This window comes from Sinohyriopsis cumingii, chromosome 9 (genome assembly GCF_028554795.1).
Source record: "Sinohyriopsis cumingii isolate HCF-2022 chromosome 9, ASM2855479v2, whole genome shotgun sequence".
NCBI classification, from domain to species: domain Eukaryota; kingdom Metazoa; phylum Mollusca; class Bivalvia; order Unionida; family Unionidae; genus Sinohyriopsis; species Sinohyriopsis cumingii.
In genome coordinates, this window is record NC_142969.1 from 34,628,552 (window position 1) to 34,646,790 (window position 18,239).

The window sequence follows — 18,239 nt, forward strand, 5'->3', positions numbered from 1 at the left end:
TTTACAAAAGAATTGGCAACTTTCTGTGAAGAAGAACTTGATGGAGTGTTAATCCTTAGTGATTATAAAGGGGAAGACAAAAGAGGAGGAGTAGCTACCTTAATTAAAAGTATAAAAGGAATAAATTGGGAGGGGATAGATGAAGGAACAAATCTTGCGGGAAGGATTCTACACATCCTAATAGAAAATATTCTACATATATATATATATATATATATATATATATATATATATATATATATATATATATAAGCCGGCAAACAAATACAAGAAACAAAGTTTTATAGATAAATTTTTTCAGTACCTGGAGAAATAATCAGTCGAAAACATTGTTGTTGTTTTTTTGTTTTTTTTTTGGGGGGGGGGGGAGGGAATTCAACTGGGTGGGGGATGGAATTGATCGGGGTGGAAAACTAACAACAACTGATATTAGGTTTAAACCGGTTATGGAACACTTTTTGAGAAAACACAAATTAGTAGATGTGTACAGAAGACTGAATATACTAAAAAGGGAGTTTACGTTCGAGTATAAAGGAGATAAGGGTAGTAGACTGGACAAGTTTTATTGCACTAACTTTGATAATAAAGTACATGTAAAAGCAGGAATCAAAAACATAAAAGTATCTGATCACAAATTAATTTATCTAGAAATAATTAAAAAAGAGAAATATAAATGGTGAAAAGGGTCGTGGAAAATGAACAACAAAATTATAGAAGAAGAATTTACAGAGGAAATAAAAGCAAGTATAGAAGACTTTACCAATAAAGGAAATAAGGATATTATTAATGAGTGGGACACTTTAAAAAAATATTTTTAAAAAGACAGCCATCAGCTACTCGTTTATAAGGAGAGAAAAGCAAAAATTGGAGAAAAAATCTATAAAAAGAAGACTAGAGAAAAATCTAAATGAAGATGAAAAATAAAAACTAAATGATAGACTAAACATAATCCTAAATGAGGAAAAGGATGGCAGAGAAATTAGAGCGGGAAATTTACAAAAATATATAAAATGTCAGAAGGGCTATAAAAAAAGAGAAGAATTAAGGAGAGGAGGGGAAAACATGTCGAAAATTTTAGGGATGGGGAGAGAACAATATCGGGGAAAACAGAAATTTTAGATTACATCAGGGAATGTTATAATACCCTGTACAAATCACAAGAAATCGAAGAAGATATTATAGACAATTATTTAGACGGAATACCATGTGAGATGATATTGCCAGAACATAAACTCCTAAGTGATGATTTCATCTCCACACAAGAAATTAAACAGATTATAAACCAACTATTTAAGAAGAAATCCCCAGGTGGAGATGGACTCACTGCGGAATTCTTTCAAAACTTCCAAAGTGAGTTGTCGTCCATTCTAGAATGGCTATATAATAATATACTCTTACGAAATGAAACAATGACTAAATCAATGAGGAAGGGAATCATTACATTAATATACAAAGGGACAGGGGAGAGGCAGGATTTTAAAAATTGGAGGCCCATCTCCCTCCTAAATATAGATTATAAAATTTTAGGTAAAGTTCTAGCTAATAGAGTCAAAAAAAGAATGGGTAAAATAATTAATTATAATCAGACATGCGGGGCGGAAGATAGAGACATACAAAATAATATTCTAAGCATAAGAACCATTATTGATTACTTACAAGAAACGGGCCAAAAAGGTGCCATGCTACTTTTTGACCAAGAAAAAGCTTTTGACAGATTGGAACAAAACTATGTACAAAAAGTACTAGAGAAATTTGATTTTGGAAGAAATTTCCAAACGTGGACTAAAATCCTGTACAAAGAAATCATTGCAAAAGTACAGGTAAATGGCGCTACCACAGGAAAATTTGACATTAAAATATCGGCGAGGCAAGGTTGCCCACCATCAATGCTATTGTACGTAATATGAATTGAAATTCTGAGCATAAAAACAAGGATAAACAAAGGTATAGAGATGGTATCCAAATCCCAAATATTATGGAAAATATTAAAACGCTCCAACACGCTGATGATTGTACAAACTTTATAAGAGACCCAAACTCATTCAAGCACCTTGAAAAGGAATATGAGAGATTCGGTAAAGCATCAGGTTAACAAATCAACCATGATAAACTGAAATATTAAAACTTAGCAACTGGCGGGGAAATCACCCCGGACCTACCCCACATTTAATAAAAAATGGAGTGAAAGCATTAGGGTTTATTTTTTATTTTATTTTTTTTTTGAAATAGGAGAGGAACACGAAAACTGCAAAAATATAGGAAACAAAGTAGAAAAGAATGTAGATAGCTGGACGTTTATGCCACTTTGTCTAAAGGAGCGAACCCAAGTGGCCAAAACTTATATGTATGCGAACATTAATTTTATTTTAAAATCCTTAGATATAAACAACAAGAAACTATATAAAAAAGATAACAATATTTTAAACAATATATGGAATTTTAAGACACACCATGTCAATAAAAACACTCTGTATAGAGCAAAGGAAGGGGGGGGGGGGGCTAGGATTACCGAATCCGATATTAATTAAATGTGTACATTGTAAAAATAGATTCAAAATACTAAGCTCAGAACCAAAATCGGCCTGGGAAGGGTTATACATATACTGGTTTGGGTTTCCAATGCGAAATAGGGGAGATATCTATAAGAATAATAAACTAATGAAAAAGCTGGAAATACCAAACAAATTTAAATATATTAAAGACTTGTTAATTAAATACAGGAAAGAGAGGGAACTATGGGAACAAGATGAAAAACTGACGTTTAAATGGTTAAGGGAACAAAATACAAAAATGGTACGATCTAAGGTGGAGCAAGAAAATATACATATAAATTTTGATAGAGCATGGGGACACTGGGCGAAACTAGGCTCCCTAAAAATTCAAAGCCTCTGCTTCAATGCGTGGTTGACATGAGAGGTGGCAGTGCGACGGCATTTGATCAGAGTATCGCCAAAATGTCCACTGTGTAAAAACGAACCCTTTAGTAAAATACATACAATGGTGCTATGTGAAAAGACGCAAGAGCATAGGATAGAAGTCATTTTGGAAATAAGAAAACGAGAAAGGTACCGGAGGAACCATATACTCTATCTAGATGGAAATTTTGATTTAAAAAATCCATATATAAAATAACAAAGTACATAACGACTACTATGATGGCCTGTGGGCAGGTTGTCACAATATGTCGATAGCCTGCCAGGGCTACCTAACAGGGGAGGGGGTAGGAAAGAGACACTGGTGTAATGCCCAAGTAGAGGCGCTACGCAAATGCAGACCGGGACCCCGATCCTACCCATCTACCCTGGAAGGAACAAAGAAAATATAAGTGCCATAAACAAAAATTAAATATTAGCATAGAAACGAAAGTTTATATTCAAGCTAAACTATAATATAATATAATATATAATTTAATGAGAGCTATTATTATTATTAAGTAATACTTTCCTTACTTCACCATTTCCCCTTAAGAGGGATGGGACAGGGCAACTATGTGGGGTAAGTACGAGGTAATGACGCCATGTGGCTATATCACATGGTGCCACGCGAAGTGGACATGCTCATGAAAGAGCCAAAGAAAAACATATCCACATAGAACACAAACATACAAATGCAAACATAACATAAATAGAGGGATTATGAACCCTTTCAAACCCTTCTAACCTTCTATATTTCCTTTAAACAACTATACAGCTCCCGTACTGTATAGTTAAATAAAAAACATTTGGAACACTTTGGCTAATAACCTAAATTGAGAGCGAGCCAAACTCGAGTCTGGAGAAATACAACTAAATAAAAAAAGGTATGGACCCTAACTCGAGTACAGCCACCTCATTTTAAGAACAAATTCTACGAGGAGTGACACACATGATCACACACATAAAACAATAGGTTTTCTTTGTCTAATCAAAATTAACGCACCACTCACTCGTCGAAATTCGAAATTATACTTATCTTATATTTAATAATAATATAGATCAGTATGAAAACTGGGGTGATTGAAGAATACTGCAGTCCCGACACGAAAACTATGTATAGCACTCACACAATATAGCACAACACACATAGCAAACATGGGACTTAAGAGACCTCTAGCAATGGTTAAAAACAAATTAGGGAAGGGATTTCGAGGTAGGTGAAGGAAACCTAGCTCGGATGAACAACCCTATAGAAAACACTAGGAAACTATAAATACCCCATCAAAAATGTAATCAGATAAATTTTTGATCGAAGTTCTTTATTTAAATATAACAAACACACGTTCGGGGGATACACATACACATAAAACACTATTTGGTTTTTTCGGAAATGGGGGGGGGGCATCTGTCTGGTGCCCCCCACCCCCGAAAAAAAAGACGTGATACAAATACTTTAAAAAATAAAGGCTTCAAATTTCCTTCTTTAGTTCTAACTCATAGTATTAATACCCCTTTTTCTCTTGTTGGATTGTAATGATCTTTGTTCAGGCCATGGCGCAAATTTTATCGTGTTTTTGTTTGTTTGTTATATTACTAGTGACAGAAAACAGCCTATAACCTAAAACGCTAGCTTTGATGACAACTGGGACAATGACGGTAATTTTTGCTGACAATATGCCAATTACCGCCACGCCGATGCCTACAGACAGGGTTGCAAGTTTTGGGGTAACGCCATCAATTACATCTACCATTACATGTTGTATATGGCTCGCCGCTGTTCAGCATCAGATAGTAAAACATTTTTACATGAAAATCGTGTGGATACAGAGATATAATTCCTCGATGAGGAGCCGATGTGAAGCTTTAATTGATCCGGGCATGGCTGGAGGGAAGTTTCTTTGCTGACACGCACCTCTAACCTATCGTCTTGATGTCCTGACAAGACGGTTATAATACTTAAGAAAGATCCAGTTTCGTTACGTTAATATGATAAGTCCCGACAATGGCACGATCTTCAACACGCCCGCTAAGACGTTCACCATGAGTAGCATATAGCATTGCATCTTTTCGCAGGTTGTGTGATTGCGTGAATTTTCTGGCTAGTAACTGTAATACGGAAGAACATGTTTGATACAAAGTTAACTATGTTATTCTGCCGATGATCACCGTAGTGGCCTTTACGTCAAATTACATCGGATATATAGTGGCAATCGCGCCAGAGAAACCGCGAACACAGTTCCTTTGAGGTATGTTTCACTACTCCTAGCTGACCGCGGATTGGCTTCGTGCACTATGTGTGGGTAGTCCCAGTGGTTCATGTATATCTGCTTTGTAATTTCGTTGCACTGAAGTCTAAACAGAGGCATTGTGGTCCCAAGTTGGCGCACTCTTCCAGCAGTGGGTTGTAGTCCTCATTGATATCAACGTGTTTTGCGAGCTGATCAATGATCCGTTATCCATGTTAGGATTGTCAAGATGCGCCAATGATTTGTGTTACTGGTCCGTGTCTCCCTGCTCCCGTCACTTGCTTGTGCTTCTGTCTTTAATGTCGACTATTGTTAAGCAGCCTACGCAAGCTCATATTGCTGCGCTCTGAGGCAGCATTCCAAAGATAGAGTGATTGAAAATTCAGTCTGGTGTGCATTGGCGTCAATGCCCTTGCATAAAAGTGTGTCTCCTGTAGTAAATGCAGACGCAAAGTTGTTTGTAGGGCTTTCAAGTCTGGCATTTTTTTTTGTAACGGCATCAATGACATTATGTGTCAATAGAGTTCCGTTAACACGGATTGAAAGCAATTCACACGTTCCGCTGCCACAACTCATGTGGATGCTAGTGAAATGAAAAATGGGACGGTGATAATGTCGTTAGCATTACCTTTGCCATGTACAAACCAGCAACATTTTGAAAGGCTTACGTCGGGTTCCAGCGATACCAACCAGACGTGTTTATTGGCGGTAACTCTGCCAACTTAACTGATGTCACATCGCAGGTTAAATATTCAGAATTTATGTAACGACCGATGCCATGCTAATAGCGGCAAGATCACGAGCTGAAAAAGCAGCCTGTAGCACAAATAAGTTCGATGTCGCCGAATATCTCGCAACGGTATCGACGTGGAAGCCAGAAACATGTAGTCTCATAAAGTGCTTGTCGTCGTATGATTGCTAATGCTTTATTTCAAAAGCCATACTGCACTCATGCATGTTAACTGTTTTTCAAAAAGTATTTATTTTTAGATCTAAATTACGTATCGAAAGCTCATAGATGAAAGATTTACGGTATCTGACACGTTACGTGTGCCCGCGTAGAACTTAGCACCTACTTGCATAACTGTGTGATGTGTGTTGCACTGACAATATTTTCAGTTGTGTTTATTTTACTGAGGTGGACAAAAACAATTTATGTTGACGAATGCCACGATATATTGTGCCGTTCTTGTCCAGCCAGATGGTGAAGTAATACCCATGATTTTGACGTCGATTACATAGAATATGACTTTACTTTTTGTTAGAACCCGATCATGTGTGCTAACTGGTTAGAAGTCCCCAGAAATTAATTTGAGTCGATGGCTGGGCTTCTTAGATGCTGACAATTCTGGTCGGCGGGCTTTGGTCTACAGTAATTGCAGGCATATCAACCTTCAGTTCCTTTCTGTACTTGTCTACTTTCTGTCGACCTCGTGCGAGCTGTTATTGCTTAAATGTACCTCCGCGGCTGGATCAAGAACGAGTTTGACTACTACGACTTTATCATCTGGTGTACTATGCGGCTAAAAGATGCATAAAATAGTCCGTGTGCTCACATCAATAAAGACTCCGTAACCCTTAGGACTATAACATTTTTGGCCTGATATGTTTTGCTAAATCGTTGGAGTAAACAGAGCAGATTTTCTACACGAAGATTGTGACCCTTTTAGGCAATCGGAAAAACGAAACAGCTTTTCCTAACCTAGACTATATCAGACGCCATGCCGGCATCAGCGCGTATATTATAACAAAAGAGTACATTCTATCATCCGTTATTTCTGCGAGCATGCATCTTGAATATAACTCTTTGACCGTAAAGTCGAAGATTCCTTTAGAGGTGTACTGGAGAAAAATATAATACTGAAGCATCACATCAGGCGATCAGCGAACCATGTCGAAAATTCTCAAGAGCCATGCCAGAACCTGTGAATTGTCATGCTATTGATGATCTACAAAATGGGTTATAAGTGAAGCCTGAAAGTATAACGTTGGCCGCACGATGGAAACAGCCATCAGAATAACTAAAATGCTGTGAGATAGTTATTTCTGGGGCGACAAATGAATGCATAGTATTACGTCTTACTTTTGCAAGCCCATAGGAGATGAACGATGATGAGGTTGAGGGCCAGGATAACTGCTTCACAGTTATCGTTCCTTCGTGATGTGTAAAACGCAGCTGTGAGCCACTTCCTGTACGCAGAGAGCAGCGAGCGAGCGCCTTGAGAAGGATTTAAAAACATGATCCATTCATCCCGCCCTTTTCGACCAGCATCAGCAACCATTTCAGTTGATGGCACAGCTCAATACTATCTCCAAGTGCAGTCTCTATGATAATCTACAGGTATGTTGAAGAACGCAGAGTGAAAAATAAACGGTGATTGCGAAAACGGATGCGAGAGATGCATCAAGTTAGGAGCCATCACATTCGGATCCACGCTAACGGCAAAAAGCACAGACACCTTAGCACACTCAAATGTTCTTTCGCCGATACAGCATCAGCTATTGGAAACACGCCTCTCCCCTTTAATATGGAACTGAATTGCAAGCTTGCAAATGTGCGAAGCATAAATTATCGATACCACCTTACGCCTTATTTATAAACCTTGATATAGTCATTACAGTACAAGGTAATTTAAATCAACATAGATTGTCCACTACTACATATAAAAGTTATATGAAAACAATATCAAACCATGTTAAGTTTAATTTCATAAACAGTACATATTATCATAAACATCCATTTGTTTGCACACAATGATGACCTACAATTCACTTTTTACATTATATGAACGTCCTGAAATGTGGTTACTATATGAGTTAAATGTACAGAAATATGTTTATAGCTGAACAAGATTAAGTTTAATTTTTCCCCGCATACGTTAAATATTATTGCAAACGGACAATAAAACTCCACCTGTTCTGGGTCGTAGATAGTTTTTGACATTTTCATATCGTTCAAAAGTTGATTGGTTTGCACTCCTGAAGTCAGGATTCGGCTGTCTACATTACTCTGAGATCTCTGACGTTATATTCATGAATATTCATTAATATGTTGGGACATATAATATATTATTAAATGGAACAATATGGGCTCAGATCGAATAGGAGAAGAAAATATCTTTAAAAATGATGAGTATGGGGTATATATTTGTATTTAAAATTTTACAAATTAATAGATGAGTATTGAAATTTAACAGTTAATTCAAGCTGGTCGGTGTTTAAGTTAAATTACTATTACTGATTTCTCGACCTAAATGTGAAAATATATCCTGGGATAATTAATATAAAATTAAATCAAAAATGACATACCAGTTTTTGTTAGCGTGCACAGTTCATTTTCTCCAGTTTTTCTACGGTCTGTAAAACTGCCTTTGCTTGTTTACAAGAACTGTATGTGATAATACAATGGAGCTTCTTAGATCGCTTTTTTTGTCTGTCATTCCTTTACCCAACCTGTTACTGCGCTGATGGCTTTAAATTCACAAAACTGTGCAATTATCTAGTCCATTATGTAACCATCTCTTAGAATGGTGTAACTCTAGCTTTTTCTCGTGCATTCTGTATATATTGTAATACAAACGGTGTGATATTTGGTCCGTGAAACCGTGTTTTCCTTTATGTAATTCCCCCAAACTCTGGTTGGAAATTTAGTCAAGCTTAGTTATCATTATCCTAAGATAATACTTTGTATGCATTACATTCGTAAGATTCGTAAGATTTACAGTTAACTGTACGATAGCAAGATGAAGAATATGCACAGCTCATTAATTGAAAGCTCTAAAAATGCGCATATAAAGAATTGAGCCAAGACAACTTTAGAAAGAAAAAACCTTTTAAATAAACATAAACATAAATGTAATAAAGTATCACAAATTACGTGATAAACCGCACATGCCAAAATTATGTTAAAAAATAAAATATAAAGTTAAATAATATAACATTCGTAAGATTTAGGATACAAAATAAACAGAGTAGTATCATAATGACGATTTGAAATCGGCTGGCAAATTCCGCGTTCCAGCACCCTAAACACCTTCGATATTCCCACGTGTGAGTGTGTGAATGTAACTCGCGTGCTCATAAAAGCAGAATTTCCATTAGGTGCCCCAGCTGCTGTGAGCTCCATGAAAACTAGATTATTTCTGAATATAAATCAGTTACCTGTTTTAGGGAGCTAATACCACTGTTTCGCATCGGTACACGAAAACGTCAAATGGTTTCATTTTCGACTATCTACACCATGATATTTGTTTTATTTATATAGCCACCAAAAATATCCTACTGATTATGTTAAGAATACTCTGTGCTGGCGCGAAGTTCTTAATATACACGTAATGTTGCCAGAGTAATAGACAGCAGATCACCCCGGGTGACAGCATTCGGTAAAGAATCAAAGCAATCCGTAACCTTGAGAAACTACGCTTCTTGCGTCTAATTCTGATGGCATCAAATGGTAGACTGACCTGTATCGTGGTGGTGATCTTGATTATGTCTGGGATTATTGTATCCCATGCGTAAGATTCGTTTGCGGGAATCTCAATAATATCTTCGGGCCAAGAAAGAGCCTTTCTCAACAACGACTTTGTGATGCCATCCTTGAAGAGTGGAGATATGATCGTGATGGTAGAGCTGAGCGGTTGCATATGAAACTATTAAAGTTCTTGCCTATCAACAAAGAAATCTTCAGTTGGATATCTTATTTGATTGAGTCAAATTCGTTCGTGCCCGTGGAAAGTCCCATTACTTTCCAGGTTGCGTCATAGACCGTGCAGAACACAAATGATTGCGATTGGATATTATGTCAACTGTAATAAATGCGCAACGATGCTAGTACTATCTAGAGTGTGCTTTATATCCCCGTGGTTACTGATGTGGAGAAAAACAAAATAAAATTCTGGTTACGTTAACGAGATCGGGATTATCGAAGTAAGGCTCGGTGCTGTATTTACAACGGTACGCTACATCGTGTCATTTATTTCGCTAAGATTTTGTAGCGCCTCAGACTTTATCATCGTTGCTGCATTTAATGAATTCATACATTAACGCATGAAAGTTTCTGCTCCCATGATGTTGTCTTTGAGCGACCGCTGACAAATCGACGCGGCCTCGCTTATGATTTCTGATGCGTTGTTGCCGGAAAGAACCGACCGTAAAGGTATTTAAACCGATCCGCAAGCTCGTCGGGTCACACTGTCCAACAAGGTCAGCTCCATTCTTTGACTGTTTATTTTGTCACTGTACGCATGCGAATTGTCACAACTTCTTATCGGGACCAGGCAATATCACTTACATAAGATAGATTAATTTTTAGCTCGTTAGCTGGCGTCGTCCTAGCATTTATTGATGATTACACTAGCTATCAATACAGTTATATAACATACGTACGGTCGTTCAAGACCTTTTCCAATAGAACGGAACTAGATAAGGCTCGATGTGATGCTAAGTCTGCGTTCGTATGTACTATTATTAAAATGACCATTTACAATAGGAGGCAATGAATGTCTCATTTTTCAGTTGCTAAACACAATTTATTTATGTCCTTGTTTTCTAAGTGATGGTCACGGGGTTTTGTTTTACGTGTATTTGCTTTTGTTAAATACTTACCTAAGGAAGAGATGATGTCATTTTCATTTGGAGTTGGGGTTGGGGATGAGAATTTCTTTCATATTCGATGATGTATTTTGTCTTTATTATAAGATTTTTCAACTCAAATTAATAATAATGTAAATTTTTCTATAAATAATAGGAAAATAATTTTTGTTAAGCGGCCGTATTTGTTTTCCAACAAGTAATATCACAGGTTCCTCCACACCACCATATACGTTTAATCAACAGGGCCTCCCGATATGAAATGGGCGGTCCCTTAATCATACCGAGTTAGTCTTTTCTTTGCCATGTAGTCAGGATTTTCGTTTATTATTTTAAATGTATGTAATAGTTTATAATTAGTCCTATACTGTGATTGTCATAAACAAATTTGAAAAAAGAACTGAAATCCGGTGTCACGTACCATTCTTTAATGTACCTAAAGGAAAAAAATACTTTATTGAGTATTTTTTCGAAATTTGCTTTTTCGATATGAAGTTCTCTTCGATTTGAAATATATGCGTATGGCTCACAAGGGATTAGCCCAAACAGCCCGTAAAAGGTATCCAAGTCATCTTACCTGTAAACAGGGATAGTCTGAGTTGTAAACTTGCTAATACTAGGAGCTTTAGTTAATTAGCAATAAGTTCCAACAAAGCTGACAAGTAAGGTATCTCGAGGGTCGCGAATTCGGTAATCAACATTTTCGGACATATTTACTACTTGCAATGAAGAATACAGCCTGTCCTCCATAAAGCTGGATCATACTCATTTGTACTGACGATTACATTTACAAAACATGTTATAGACTTATACCTGCAGACATAACATATAACTCATCAAACCTCACAATTTATTGCATCCATGAACAAATTATGAAATTCTTGGTTCGATAGAAGGAACCTTGAAATGATACTTTGAGCCCGTTCATACACTATAGACAAAGATACACAAAAATATGGCGTACCTTGATGGACAGAACGTGAAGGATGGAAAACAATGTGCTACATGGAAAGCGTAAGTTAAAGAACAAAGGAAGAGAATAAAGAAAGGATACATAAATGAACCTGATTAGTCTAAAACGTGTGTAAATCATTGATTTAATGGTGCTATGCATAAAGCTTAAAGCATAAAACGTAGATGATTTAGATTCAAACGAGTGAGATAATGACAGAGAAAGGAAGAAATTTAGTGACAAAACAAGAGACTATAACATTATCGCATCCTTCCACACTAGGTCCGTCTTTTGAAATAGGGGCGTGTTGAACTCTGTAACACTCTCGAGAACAATTGTGTATGCGCATAGGTTGTGACGATAGCATTTTTCTAGAAATCTGTTTTTGCGTCTGGTATGTAATTAGCCCTACCTGGTGTAATTTTATTTGCTTTGAAGAAGGTCATGAACGATCGATCGTAAGTTATAGCATTATGAATGGCTAATGTAGTCATCGGTATAAACTATGACGAATCCAATTATCTAACCCAAAATCTAGTCAATCTTAAGTGCGTGATATTGTAATTAACATGAGGACCTGTCACACATGTCAGTGATATTGTAATTAACATGAAGACATGTCACACGTCAGTGAATTACACAAATATTAATGTATTTAAACAACCAATACCAGCCCATACACAATGCATATGCAGTATGTTCAGAACATATTATTATTATTATTATTATTATTATATGCAAATTCCGCTTCTTTTACGCTCATATTAAGAAATATACACGTCAGGAATGGAGATAGAGGATTTGCGTCATTTACAAAATGTATGGTTATAAAATAGGTGATGCAAATTCGAGAATTATATTTCTCTATTTTTAAAGATATTTCTATATGGTTGCAAACATTTGATTATATATGGTATCACGGTACCAATTGTTTTTCCATATACCTCAATGCTAATGTTTTGTGAAATAAATATACTTTCTGTCCTACTTGGGCATGCATGTCACACACTGTCATATAGAACAATGCTAGATTGTCAATTTGACAATGACATAACCAGGTACTCCATTACATTTAAGAGAGATAACTCTACTGGAACTAGACAGGGGTAAGAGTTATCTAGCCACAACAAGCACATTTTCAGCCATGTGTACCATATTTAAAAAAAATCATAAAAAATACAAAATATGATCTAGATAGAAATTAACACAAACTCACATGTTGCCAAGAGGCTCAACATTTTTTTAAAGCCAAACAGAAAGTACAACTCTTACATAATGCACCAATCACAGCTAGTGTTGTTCTTTAATTCTGAATACAATGTTCCATACACCTTAAGCTCCGCCCACCTGGACTTGCGCAATTGGTACCGTTATACCATATATATATATATATATATATATATATATATATATATATATATATATATATATATATATATATATATATATATATATATATATATATATGTAATAGTACGATATCTATAAAATACATTGTTAGTTTTGACCATAAATATCAAACGTTTCAATTCTTGAACATTGTCTTAGGACGTGTGAAATATTTTCATGTGAATTTTGTAATGAAAACAACTGGAATTTTTAATGTATGTAACCTTTCTCAGAAAACTGACTGAATCACAATTATTTGCTTTTTCATTCAAGGTAAATTGTAACAGAATAAGCCAAGAAATAACTTAGTTTCGCCTTAGAACGATTTGATCATTTTCATCGTACATGCGTACAACGTTACCTAGGGTGGATAATTGTTTTTCTAGTTAAGCGACTGAACTAGCATGTATCTCGTCGTTAGTCGTTTGCGACGAGAGACACAAAAAGTATAAAAGTACGTGTATTTTACCCTTACTAACAATCATTCTCCTGTATATTTAAGGTAAGTTCTCTAATTGACACGTTGGTCTTTTTAATCTTGTCAAGGAGTGTACATTCTCCGTTTTTTGTTCTACAGCCACAGGGGTAAGTGTTAAATCTTTTATTTTATTTGATATGTTTGTGAAGCATATTCAGTTTCTAATGTCGTAGCGTGAAACGTTGCTTTTACCACAACGCGGATTTGAAACGTTGTGAACTTTTTGAACTGTTACAAGTTGCTATTAAGATTTTAACTTAATACCATGTGTCAATGGATTTTAATTCCGTACCTGTTATTATAGCCAATTTAGTTTTATTGTAGCTGTCTGTGTGTATGTGCGTGCGAGTATATCAGGCTGTCGGTCTGGACGTCTTTATTTCTGTATGGGGATAGAAGCAGGTGTGACCATCAAGGCCATACAAGGATGGAACGGCTGATTTGTAAACTTGTGTGCATGGTGGATCCATGAAGGCTGTGTGTGGCCAATACAAGTGTGGGCCACACCAAGAATTCATGAGAACTGTATGGTTTGACAATGGACACGTGAACCAGTCAAAATGTTCCATTTGCAAGTTTTTACAAGTGTTTATACGAGTCATACGCGGCTGTGAATCATACGGGCTGTACAAATGATTGAGTCTCGAGTCATATGTTTAATACAATTATGTTGATTACAATTGAACATATTTGCTTCAATTGATGATGCTGTTTCAATTTACTTTCATTACATGAGACTGTATGAATCTTACCTTTATGTTTAAATATATGAATAACATTTTTATCTTCCCATTTGTGAATGTTTGTGTAAGGTAAATGAATAGGTCGTATGTTTAGAGCATGAAAGAATCACACTGAATTTGAAGAGTATATACATATTTGTATTAATTCGTTTCATAAACTACTTTTATCACATTGCGTTATGTTGTCATTTAATCCAAGCATCCATTCAGGTCAATCCTGTTAAATAAATGCTAAAAGGTTGAACACAATAAAACTATTTTCAGCTTAAATGGTGCTTTCTGTTGAAAACAAGTATAATTCTTACCTGGTTAGCAGGTCTGCTAGTAAAATCAGAGCAAAAAGTTTAATAATTTTTACAGACTAAAATAGGATGGAATAACAGTTGATTGGCTCAGTTAGTATAGTGATACTTTGAAATGATTACAAAAGCTGTCTCTATTTGATAAATGTGCTATGTCGGTATATGTCGTAGTACTGTCACATCTGCAGTGTTTTGTTGCATTTCCATGGTCTTCGTTGGATGCAGGGTAAAATTTATCTTATACACAGCGGTTTGAGCGGAATATCTGTGTATGCCACAGGTGACAAATGCAAGGTCCAAACTCAAGGAGTCTGTTGCCATATATCAAAAGGATGCCACTTTGATAAATCTGCTAGAAAGAATATCTACAAATAAATCAGTAACTGGTGTCTGATGTTTTATAATGTTTAAAATTAAAACAAAATACAAAAAATACCGCAATTTATAGCAACAATGGTGTCATTAATACATATTCCTCAAAGATGTGTCACTAGTGAGCTCCCACCAAGTTGCAATATTAGACATTTTGAGAACAACACTCCGTTTCAGGAACACAAGCTGTTGAGTTTCTTTGCTTTAACATTGGTATAAACACAATGGAATTAATAAGAGCACCATAAACTCACTTGTATAATAGTTTTAATTGTCAGAAGATATTTAAAATATTTGAATTGCATAATTTCATGCCCTCGGGTTGAAACGGTAGTATATGATGCACAACTGTCTAGAAGATGATTCTCGATGTAAGCCTTATCGTACCTCTGTGTCAAATTGAATGGAAAAGTCACTACTTTATATAAAATGCCATAGAAATATTGGAGTTCACAGTGCTTGCACACACAGATTAAGCATTACTCCAGTCATTGTGCCAAATGACCGAAACAATTTGCCATTGGAAATCCCAACCACCTGTACGTGTCCGCATAGGACTACAATCCCAATCGCATTGTAGTCACGTGAGAGGAGAAATTGATTTAGACAATACGAATAACATGGGTTTTTCCCTGTACATTATTTATGGTATTCACTATGATACTTAATTCGTTCATACACTTCGACCACGTTTCTGCTTGTTATCGAACACCAGTGCATTACTTATAAGAAGAGATGTGCCAGTACTAGCTTGATTATGGTAGGCACTAACTTGGACAAAAAAATATACAAACTAGGAATAGATCATGTAGCACTGTCTTAAAAAAGTTGCACTGGAAAGAAATCACAGGAATTTTAGTGAAAGTGTCCTTTTCGGAAAACCGGCACTGTCACGACAGGCTTATTTCAATGATCATCATTTTTTGTCTGGGATTAGATGCGTCAATTCTCTTGAATACACGAACTATTCCATAGCGGTTTGTACATCTTCAAACATGTTATATGATTTTCATAGGGACTACAATAGAATGTGATAACACCTTACATGGTTCAATTAGTGTATTGATGCAAAATCTAGTAAGCAATTTTTGGAAGTATTCAATGTAAAAATCTAAATTCTAACAACCAGAGATTTGTAATTTTCGTAATTTCTGACATAACAGTTGTTTCAATGGAATATAGTCATGAAGTTGACAATGATAAAGGTATTTCGTACAGGAAATATGAGTTCCCATTATTAAACAGAATATTGTACATGAATCTAGTTGAACCTTTGCAACTATCACTCTACGACATAAAAAAAGATGCAATGGGATAAAAGCATAGCATGAATGTATCTTCTATCAGCTTTGATATTCTTGCCAATACATCAAATATATGCGTCAATCAAGTTTAATAATCAACCCTATTTATGTAAACGATGTATAAAAACTAGGTCCAATATCAGACGATATAAGTTTCAGACCCATAGATGATTTTCACACCTTCACATGTTGATGGCACAAGTCCTGTTCATGCACAATGTCTAAGCACGAGTTTGCTTTAAGTATCTGAAATAATAGCTTATATACAATCAAACAATCTCTTGCTTAATGAGATTAGATTATTTTCTAATGATGGTAATATATAATTCTACACCAAATTATCCAAAATCCACCTGTCATTAATGATAATTAATAATTTGTTCCAATGTGTGTCGTCAAATCTCTTCCAATCTATGTTACGTTAAGGGATTCTGAAAAAACGTTAACATCAATCAATTCTATTCATATATTCAAAGAAAAAACAACATAAACATTTTTTCTCCATGGATTTACTCGTAAGAAATGTATTGAACATATTGCTTAATTTGCTGATGAAACTATAAGAGGTATTTGAAAAAAGTAAAACATTAAATTGAAAAGACTAGTGTTTCCGATATTATTAATTTAAGTTGCTTAATAAGAACTTTTCTTTTACAATTGACGTCACAATTCTTTTACAATTGACGTCACAATTCTTTTACAATTGACGTCACAATTCTTTTACAACTGATGTCACAATTATTGTTCTTGCATTTGTTTCTTACAACTCTTACTAGAAATCCGATACATATATTGCAGAAAAAATATAAAAATTGTAAAGGATCCCTGTCACTAGTTAAATAAAATCTCTACATATCTGTACAATTTATAGATTTACCTAACCCAACAACCTGTGTTGTTTCTAAATTCATGTCCAAGCCGTTATCCAAGGCAAAGAATTGTAATACACAATTAATATTATTTATAGACTGTTCTAAGGCATCTAAAACTTTAGACACTAAAGTTTTAGATGCCTTAGAGCATAAGCATATTCGTGAGATATGAACTTGTGTGCCGTAATATTGCTAATGATATCAGGAAAAATCGGATCCTCTAGTCCACAACCAAAATACGTGATAAAACTTGATTAACTATCACAGAGCATTTTATGTCGTTATGGAGTAGAGTCACTCATTTTTCAAATATTTGACAAAATGATAAGAAGTCCTGATCCTTCGAAAGACAATTTCGGTTTTACAGAATAGAAAACCTCAAAATCAACGACCTTTCCGCTGGCTTAAATGGTTAGAGCGTCCAAATAGGCAGATCGCGGGCTCGAATCCTGGCCGAGTCATGCCAAAGACTTATAAAAATGGTTCTAGTAGCTGCCTCGCTTCGCGCTCAGTATTAAGAGGTTAGCATTAGGACTAGTCGGTCGGGTGTCAGGATACTGTGACTGATGGAGACATGATGCTACATGTCTGCGGCACGACGCCCCAGTGCTAGACATCACTATTAACTGCCACACTGAGGACATCGTAGCGTTATGACAAAACTTCTCAACGATACGTTATAAAATCTTAATCACACACACACACACACACACACACACACACACACACAGAGGAACACTTAGTATTATGTTGTTTTCCGCGTAATGCGTTAATCAGAATGAGTTTCGCTTGGGTATAAATCTTCTAGAGATGAAGCGTGTGCTCTGTTCATTAATGAGGTAATGTGTATTGTTTTTATTATGCAGAAGTACATTCAAAGGATATATTTAAAAGGAAAAGGAATCATTGTATTTTAGAAGTTAATTTCCTTGCCATGGGGAATCGAAATGATATTTATGCATCTTCCTGTGGCTTTCATTGTACCAGTCAGATAGATACAATTAATATAATTGGCTGAAAGTATCATTGTCAGCCTCTGTTACATACATCCATGCATACATACATACACACACACAC